The sequence below is a fragment of the Babylonia areolata genome, chromosome 1 (assembly GCF_041734735.1).
Source record: "Babylonia areolata isolate BAREFJ2019XMU chromosome 1, ASM4173473v1, whole genome shotgun sequence".
In the NCBI taxonomy this organism is placed as follows: domain Eukaryota; kingdom Metazoa; phylum Mollusca; class Gastropoda; order Neogastropoda; family Buccinidae; genus Babylonia; species Babylonia areolata.
Genome location: NC_134876.1, coordinates 87323732 through 87333731, shown reverse-complemented (window position 1 = coordinate 87333731; position 10000 = coordinate 87323732). Strand labels below are relative to the sequence as shown.

Sequence of the window (10000 nt, the reverse complement as noted above, 5' to 3'; positions counted from 1 at the left end):
CACGGGACCTCAGTTTAACTCTCTCCATACGAACGGCGAAAGAGACGACGTTAACAGCGTTTCACCCCAATTACCATCATCAAAATATTGCAAGCAGAAGGCTCTTATACTGAAGAGGTGAATGTTGACAAAGAATACCACAATTCTGACGACGGAAGTTAAAGGTTGGGTCATTCAGACACCCACTGGACATCCGAGGGGTCTGTGTAGAGGAGAAGAGAGGACTGGTCGTACTGAGTGAGTTAACGTCTCATCCGAATGGCTAGACGCCCAGTTTGATTTTCCAGTCAAAGATGGGAGAAAGGACAAGAGCGGGATTCCATCCCACACCCTCAGGGACTCTGTATATTGGCAGCAGAGCGTCTTAACCATTCTGCCAAATTCCTGCAAAAAGTTTGCTGTTGTTGTATGTTTCTCGGGCTAGCCAGTTGTTTTGCAAGCTATGCACAGTCTGAGAACACCCACCACCAGACAAATCCAACCTAATCCAATCCAATTCTACCAATGAAAGAAAGAAAGAAAAAGGAAAGGACACAAACATGGACAAAAAGAGAGAAAGAAACCAAAACATGAACGACTTATAGGAAAAACGCAGAAAACGAATCAATGAAAAACTAAAATAGAAAATGAAATACGGAAAACGAAGGGGAAAAAAGACGGAAAATAAAGTAAAGAAAGAAATGGTAATACAAGAAAGCGAAGGGGAAAAAAAAGGAAGAAAATCTACACCAACAAGAATAACAAAAGCAGACAGAAAGAAGAAAGACATAACATAGCCATCCAAACGACACCACCAAGAACGACAGAAGACAAATGAAAGAAACAATGGCAGGAGACAGAGGGTCTATGCTCTCAGCTTAACGGAGAGAGAAAACAGACGGTAGAAGAAGAAAAAAAGCCAGACAAATGATAGAAGAGGGACAGGAAGGGGAGGGGCGGAGAAGAGAAAAAAGAGAGAAAGGGGGAGGGGTGAGAGGGAGAGAAAGGGAAAAGAGAGAGAGAGATGGAGGGGTGAGAGAGAGAGAGAGAAAGAGAGGGGTGAGAGTGAGGGAGAGAGAGAGAAAGGGGGAGGGGTGAGAGTGAGGGAGAGAGAGAGGGAGGGGTGAGAGAGAGAGAGAGAGAGAAAGGGGGAGAGAGAAAAAATGGAGGGTTGAAAGAGAGGGAGAGTGGGAGTGGTGAGAGGGTGGGAGAGACAGGGAGGGAGGGGTGAGAGGGAGGGAGAGAGAGACAGAGAGAGAGAAAGGCAGGGGTGAGAGAGACACAGAGAGAGAGAGAGGGAGGGGGTGAGAGGGAGAGAAAGAGACAGAGACAGACAGAGAGAGACAGAGAGATGTAGATGTAGGCAAGGGTGCTGGTCCATCACTGACACGGACACAGACGGTCACCGCCAGACAAATCATTCAACACCGATGCAAAAGGCGAACGATGGCCGAGCGGCTTGATACCTCGGCTTGCTGTTCCTTTTCCCATGGTCTGTGAGGTGAATCATTATGGCTCGAAGTCCCGCAGCGTCTGATGGTATCAGGTTGGACATTTGTTTGTTTGTCTGTTTGTTTTCAAGGTGAAATTACCATTTTCTTTATGTATTCCTATCTCCCAGGTCAACATATATGCACACATGCTAACGCTCAATCTGTGTACATGCACGCAGATCAACGACTGCTACTACTACTACTACTTCTACTACTGTTACTGCTACTACTACTAATGAAAATAGCAACGGTATCTAAAAAGCGCCAGATCGTGTTTGTGAAACAAATAAAACAAAGCGCTGTACATGTTAACTATTTAATTTACACTTACGCGCCAGAACACCTAAAAAGATGAAACAAAGCAATAGGAAACGAATACAGAACTTTCCATATTGATTGTTCACACGAACACTCTGAATTTTTAAAAAAATGCAATAAAAAGAAGGAAAATCTCCCGAAACGTGAAACATTACAGGTGAAATACAACAACAACAACAACAACAACAACAAACACAACAAAAACAGCAACATCATTTTGGAAACATGCAAGGGCTTTTTGTTGTTGCTTTTTTTAAGCTGACATGTTTTAAGCTGACTTGAAGGACGTTTTCTTTAGGTGGGCGTTTGGCAGAGACAGAAAGGGAGCTCACCCCAAGCAGATGGTCTAAGCAGATGGCCCAGAAACAGAGGAAGAGCAGTGTCCGACAGTAGACTATTTGGTTTTTTGGAATATGTAGATCGTGTGTGAATCGGCGGTGAATGGGAGAAAGCGAGACAAGGTCTAGCGGTGGAGACAGTTACACAAAAATAATGAAGCGCTGTACTGTGTTTCGTGCATTTGCAGCTGATGGTATCAAACTTATATCTTATTGACTGTAAGACCACGTGACCCATGTAAGCGGTCTGGTGAGTTTTAGAAATACGTTCACAATCATCATGCACCGTTTTTTTCAAACGCAATGTACGGCTGCATAAATTCATAAATTGGAAGGTTAAAAAAAAATCATCAATGTAAAAAAAACAAACACACACACACACACACACACACACACACACACACACACACACACACACACACACACACACACACACACACACACACAGGTATGTTTAAACGGATGAACGAGAGAGCTGAAAATTTCTGACGCTGAAAAAGAAAGAGGGACAAGAGGAGGGAAGAAAGAAGACGGTGAAGGGAGGCAAGAAGGAAGGAAACAAACGATGAAAAGGACAAAGGTGAGTGTGAGAGAGACAGAGACAGACAGAGACAGAGATAAAGAAAAGACAGAGAATGACAGACAGGCAGACAAGTAGACAGACAGGCACAAAGAGACACGCGGAGACACACGAAGACAGACAGAAACAGAGACACAGAGAGATAGATAAAGAGAGAGAGAGAGAGAGACAGATAGAGAGAAATGGAGAGACAGAGAGGGATAGAGAAAAACAGAGAGAGGGATAGAGAAAAACAGAGAGAGAGAGAGACAGAGAGGCACACATATAAAAAAAAACACACACACACACAGACCGACAGACAAACTAGCAGACAGACAGAAAGTCTGACACAGAGATACAAAGAGACACAGATAGTTTTCAGTTTCACTTTCTCAAGGAGGCGTCACTGCGTTCGGACAAACCCATACACGCTACACCACATCTGTTGAGCAGATGCCTGACCAGCAGCATAACCCAACGCGCTTAGTCAGGCCTTGAGTGCATGCTTACATATTTGTGTACCTATGAAAGTGGATTTCATTTTACGTAATTTCGCCAGAGGACAACACTCTCGTTGCCATGGGTTCTTTTTCAGTGCGCCAAGTGCGTGCTGCACACGGGACCTCGGTTTATCGTCTCATCCGAAAGACTAGACGCTCAGTTTGATTTTCCAGTCAAACTTAGGAGAAAGGGCGAGAGCGGGATTCGAACCCACACCCTCACGGACTCTGTATTGGCAGCTGAGCGTCTTAACCATTCTGCCACCTTCCTCCCTTCCACAGATAGATAAATAGAAAGAAAGAGAGAGAGAGACAGACAGACAGACAGAGGCGGGGCGGAGAGGCGGGGCGTGGGGGTGGGAGTGGGGGGGGGGGAGGGCGTGGAGGGGTAGTGAAAAGCGGGGAAGAAGGGAAGGGAAGGGGTGGGTGGAGGTGGACAGGGCACGGGGGCACCTGTAAGCTTGAGGAAGACAGATCCGTCACTGACTCCGACAGAGACAGGAAATGCCAAGGTGCCAGACAAATCCTTCAGCACCAGTCACCCTATCTGATCGGCACAGTCATCGCTGTTATGGTAGCTTCAGGCTTCCCTGTCAGCTGGATAATAGGTTTATTTGGTGTTGCATGGCTCGTTCCTCTCTCTCTCTCTCTCTCTCTCTCTCTGTGTGTGTGTGTGTTCTCTCTCTCTCTCTCTGTCTCTCTCTGTCTCTCTCTGTCTCTCTCTCTCTCTCTCTCTCTCTCTCTCTCTCTCCTCGCCAACCGCATTCATGTGTTCTTTTTGTCGCGTTTTATAATTTTGCTGTCATCCTCATTATTTCAAACAACAACAACAGCAACAGCTACTACCACCACTACTACTACTACTACTACTTATGATGATGATGATGATAATAATAATTAGAATAAGAATAAGAAAAATGGAAATAAGAATAAGATTAATGTGCTACGCGATTCGTTACATTCTTCATCCCCGCTAAGACTCTGAACATACTGAACTAGACAACGGCTACAGAAATGTTCCATTGGGGCCTCAGAAGAAAGAGAAAATGTTGAAGCGAGTGATTAGCCATGATGACAGTGGAATCTGGATTAACCAATAATCCATCAGGTAATTAGTATTCCATGGCAGGATATTTCGTTAGGCACCTAACTAAAATGCGCGATCGGCATGTTGCAGGCAATACATTTTAATCTTTCAACAAAGAGGTGATTTATCATCATTTAGTACAGCTGCGGAATACCGAATTGTCTTGATTTTCAGTTCTCTCGTATTTTGTATTTCGTGTTGTGTTTGTAATGCATTCAGTCCATAGATTTCCTTAGCAGGTTCTGAATCTTTACAGGTATGCAAAAACACATCTGCTGCATCTGCTGAATATTATAACAGCGGGTATAATTACTATTTGGCCAGTCGTCTTTACAATGTTGAAATGGGTATCGAATCCCGTTCGGTTGAACTCAGTTGTCCAGAATATACAACTGAAACATTTGGAGGTGATAAGAGATTCGGATTCGGATTCGGATGGTTTATTCAGAAAAGGCCTTAGCCCCTTATGAAGGGGTGGTGTGTAAACTTATTTCGAAAACATTATGACATACAGTATATGATACAATAAAACAAAACAATACCTAGACTGATAATCAGGAACAACTAAATGACCGGATTTTGAATGCTTTGTGTAGATAAGTTGCAAACTGTCTGACTTCTTCTTGACGACGTGACGTCATAAGCAAAACTAGTTTAAACATAGAAGGCTGAGAGTAATATTTCTGGGGTATGAAATTATACCTTAGTTCACATAACTTTGGACAACAAAACATGAAATGTAATTCGTTTTCTTCTGCATTTGTGCACAATGGACAAATAAGATCATGATCATTATGCTGTGTGTATCGAAAATGATGAATTGCAATATCTGAAAGCCCAAACCTAAATCTTGTCATGACATATTTTAAATGCTTTGCCAAATTCATGGATAAATACGTTGGGACACAATGTAAAGAGTTGATCTGATAATACACATGAAATCTATCACTTTCTTGCACATGAGCATTCCATTCTTGCCATCTACAATCAATTAGTCTGGTGCGGAGACTACGAATAAATCCTGAGATATCCCCCACCCCTTGATTAAGCCAAACAAATCCCATACCTATTTCATAGAGTTTAAATCTTTACAGGTATGCAAAACACATCTGCTGCATCTGCTGAATATTACACCAGCGGGTATAATTACCATTTGGCCAGTCGTCTTTACAATGTTGAAATGGGTATAGAATCCCGCTCGGTTGAACTCAGTTGTCCAGAATATACAACTGATACATTTGGAGGTGATGGGAGAGATAGATAGAGAGACATAGACAGAGACAGGGACTGACACACACACACACACACACACACACACACACACACACACACACACACACACAGAGAGAGAGAGAGAGACAGAGAGAGAGAGGTGGGCTGTCAATGTAAACTCTCAATGACGGATAGAGAAAGAGAGGTGGGGGGGAGGGAGACAGACAGAGAGGCAGAGAGGGAGACAGAAAAAAAAGAGATAGACAGAGACAGGAATAGAGACAGAGAGACAAAAAACAGAGAGAGACAGACAGACAGACAGACAGAGAGAGAGAGAGAGAGAGAGAGAGAGAGAGAGAGAGAGAGACAGACAGACAGACAGACAGAGAGAGAGAGAGAGAGAGAGAGAGAGAGAACGAACTCACCTGGGAGCGATAACTTGATGCTAACGATATGTATGTTGTCTTGGGATGGAGCAGAATTTCAGTCTGATTAAGTCGAAAGGAGGTTGAGTTTCATAGACTGAATAACCGTTTCCGTCACGACATCTGGAACACCGCATCGACACGGAAAAATTAGAATAGAATAGAATATGTCTTTATTACCAAGTGTACCTGGGTCACAAGGAACATTGGGGGGGGGGGGGGGGGGGGGGGGAGGTGTAGTACATAACAAGATACGAACATAAATTGAAATCATACACAAACACAGACACAGTAGAAATTTGAATACATACAAGTGCATATCAATATAAAAACTTGTGCATGCTCACACATGCACGCACTGCACACACACACACACACACACATGAACGCACACACACACACACACACACGAACGCACACACACACAAACTCTCTCTCTCTCTCTCACACACACACACACACACACACACACACACACACACACACACACACACACACGCACGTTTGAACAGAAGCCGCATATTACATGTGGATGGGGTTGATGACTAAATCTTCAGGCTGATGGTAGTTGATTGCGCAATTCCATTTATCATACTGGATTTGTTCGAGAGACAGGGCATTGACTGCTTTGGGGAAAAAGTTAATGGCGATGCGATTGGTTTTCGTCCTTATACTTCTGTACCGTCGACTAGAGGGAAGCATCTCGAAAATCCCAAAAGCTGGATGTGAGTCGTCCTGGTTGATTGATTTTGCTTTTTCGAGTAGCCGCTTATAATATATGTCTTCTATAGAAGGTAGATAGACCCCGGTAATCTTGGTGGCAGTTTTTTTACGATTCTGTTAAGGGCTGCAACTTCTGCCTTGGAAATGTTTCCGTACCAAACAGTAATAGCGGAAAAATTCATGAGTTAAACATCTCATACAGGATACATATGTTATATTCTTATTTGCAACCACTAACAGAACAATAACATCACAGCAAAAAATGGGGAGCAAAAATATATTCTTTATTGTAAGTAACGAAAACCAGGGGGCGAGGGGGGCGGGAGGGAGGAAACTAAAACACCAACACCACCACCAACACCAGTACGAACATGATGACCAGGCCGGAAACTTAAAACCAGTATCTCGGTTGCAGCATCATGATACTCATTTCCATCCATAATCCTTTTTTCTTCTTTTTTTTTTTTTATAGAAAAGAGTGCACATGGTATACTTTCAACAAGCATCTCTCTCTCTCTCTCTGCTTTTCATTTACCCCCCTTTTTATTTTATTTATTTATTTTTATTCAAGCACGTGTGTGAAAAAAAAAGTTGTGGTATGTGCATTAGCCCACCTCACAGAGCAGACATTGGTAACAAAAGGCAGAGGAAGATACAAGAGATGTAGCTGCATGAGATAACAGGATATTAGGGAGAGTAAGGTCATGTGCCCAGTTGCATTGCTTGCTGCTAACTTCTTGACAGTTACACGTGACAAATTGCCTTCGTTGACCGAACTACACCATTGGTCAGTTCCATACTACACACAGTTAGTAGCGGGTTACGACCATACTAGGCTCTTCCGTCCGAGCAATGACAAACTCGCTCCTGGGCACATAAAGTCTTTTCGGCCTTGTTTGTGGCTTGGCTTGTGACGTCATGAAATATGTTCAAAGAGAAGCAATAGAAATGAGAGCGAGAGACAGGGTTTCAGTTTCAGTTTCTGCAACGCGTCAGAGCGGGCAGCCAGATCCATATACACTACACGACATCTGCTGAGGAAAACAAAAAGGAGCAGATGCCTGGTAGTTGCGTAACCCTCACGCTGATCAGACATTGTGTGTGTGTGTGTGGGAGAGAGAGAGACAGAGAGAGACAGAGAGAGAGACAGAGAGAGACAGAGAGACAGAGACTGAGACAGAGATACAGAGAGGGACAGAGAGAGAGACAGACAGACAGACAGACAGACAGACAGAGACACAGAGGCAGACCGACAGAGAGAGAGAGAGAGAGAGAGAGAGAGAGAGAGAGAGAGAGAGAGAGAGAGAGAGAGAGAGAGAGAGAAGGACAGAGAGAAAGAGACAGAATCAGACAGCGTTTCTATTACATAATATATAACCAAACCGTTTTGATGTTTGATATCCGATTTAAATTTGTTTTGGATTATCATTGTCTCTCTGTACACGTACACACACACACACACACACACACACACACACACACACACACACACACACACACACACACACCTCCACCGTCCTCCAGCCACCAACAGTCTGTCTCTTTCTCGTCGTTCCTAACCAGTCCCATGGTTCCTGTGTGCGTAGGGCATTGCCATGGTGAAGATGCTTGTGCCCATGTACAGACATACAAACACAACGAAAAAACCCAACAAACCCATCGCCGTGGATAAATTTTTGATACACAGCGAACGAGCGAGAGACAGACACAGAGAGAGGGGGAGAGAGACAGACACAGAGAGAGAGGAGGGGGCAGACAGACATAGACAGACAGACAGACAGACAAATGATTGGCGTGGTACATTATGTGCCACGATCCTGCCATGACAGCAAAGAATTCCTGTGAGAAAATGGTCAGTTTGTATTGCTGCACTTGATTTTCAGACCAATATTATGCTATATGAACAGATGCTGCGTTCCGAGTGCAATTGAGAAAAAAAGAAGGGGGTGGGGAAGGAGGGAAGGGTGGCAGGTAAAGATATACATACATACATACATATATATATATATATATATATATATATATATATATATATATATATATATATGGAGAGGGACAGACAGAGAGAAAGAGAGAGAGGGGGAGGGGAGGGACGGCGTCAGAGACGAAGGAGCAGAGAATCCTCTTTTCACTAATTCATTTCATTGAATCATTCACATTCTTTTTTTCGGCAGAAGGTTTGGAACTTAAGAGCTGTTAAAATATGCACGTTGTTAGAGTTTATAATACTATTTTGTCCTGGAGTTTTCTTCGTGGAAAATGTTTCCTCAATAAACATGTCTTAATTAAGATACACAGCCATCACAATAACTGGTCTCTTCACGACAGAGAAATCCGCCTTCCTTTCTTTTTACATGTGTCAGTAGCATGTTGACTAAAACTTAATTTTACTTACTAATTACATAAGTCTGATTTTATTTTCAAACGCGGATCTAGATATTTTCTTTCAGTCCAATAGTACCATTAATAGTTACAACACAGACAATCAACATGAAAAAAAACCGAAGTGTTGATATTACTGACACTTGACGACCGACAGCCACTGCCCGTGATGTGAAGCCCAAGTCATAATCAGACCGAATGAGACTCAGTGCAAAAAACCAAGAGAAATCGACCTTTTGCACTTTCTCTTCTAATCCATTTTTCCATCAAACATCGCAAGGCAAGTACGTCGTCATCGATGATGTTGGCGGATCCAAGGGATGGGAGCTGGCTATCTTGCACATGTCACGTCTGTTTGCCAGCTGCCGTCTTGAGGGCTCTCCTGGCTGGTCCCCAGGAACGCCGGCGTGAGGCAATGTTTGATCTGCTGCCAGAGTGCTCGGCTCCAAACACGTGGCCAAGTGTGCTTTGGCTGGCGAGGGGATGACCTCCGTTAACGGCTAGCTCCTGAGGATGATAACTTTGAGAAAAGCTTGACTGTGCTCTGCTAAAAGCCTCCCTGTTGCTATTGCTTTGTCTTTTTCCTTTGTTGAACGCCTTCCTGTAAACACTGTCATCTCCTTACTGAAAGCCTTCCTGTTATCACCGTATTCTCTTTGCTGAAAGCCTTCCTGCTGTGTGTCCTCTCTTTACTGAAAGCTTTCCCGTTGTGTATCGTGTCTTAGCTGAAATCCTTCCTGTTGTGTCGTATCTTAACCGAAAGCGTTCCTGTTGTCCTTCTCTTTGCTCAAAGTGTTCCTGTTGTGACAGTCTTCTCTTTGCCTAGAGCCCTCCTGTTGTCCGTTTTCTCTGTCTTCCCTTTGTTTTCATGGATGGCACCAGTTCGTTCTTATCATCGCTTTTATGTGGCTTGCTCTGCGTCCAAAAGATTGGACTCTGAAGTCGGTCGGCAATGCGGTGCCGACAGAATCGGCAATTTTGTGA

General features: G+C 43.6%; 1 protein-coding gene across 1 annotated transcript in view; it reads right to left on the bottom strand.

The window, feature by feature from the left end:
- Positions 1-10000, bottom strand: part of LOC143293993 (uncharacterized) — a 348573-nt gene that overhangs the window by 228015 nt on the left and 110558 nt on the right. The window contains exon 3 of the mRNA XM_076605390.1: positions 5912-6034. The gene's annotated coding sequence lies outside the window, so the exon portion shown is untranslated. The remainder of the gene's footprint in view (positions 1-5911; positions 6035-10000) is intronic.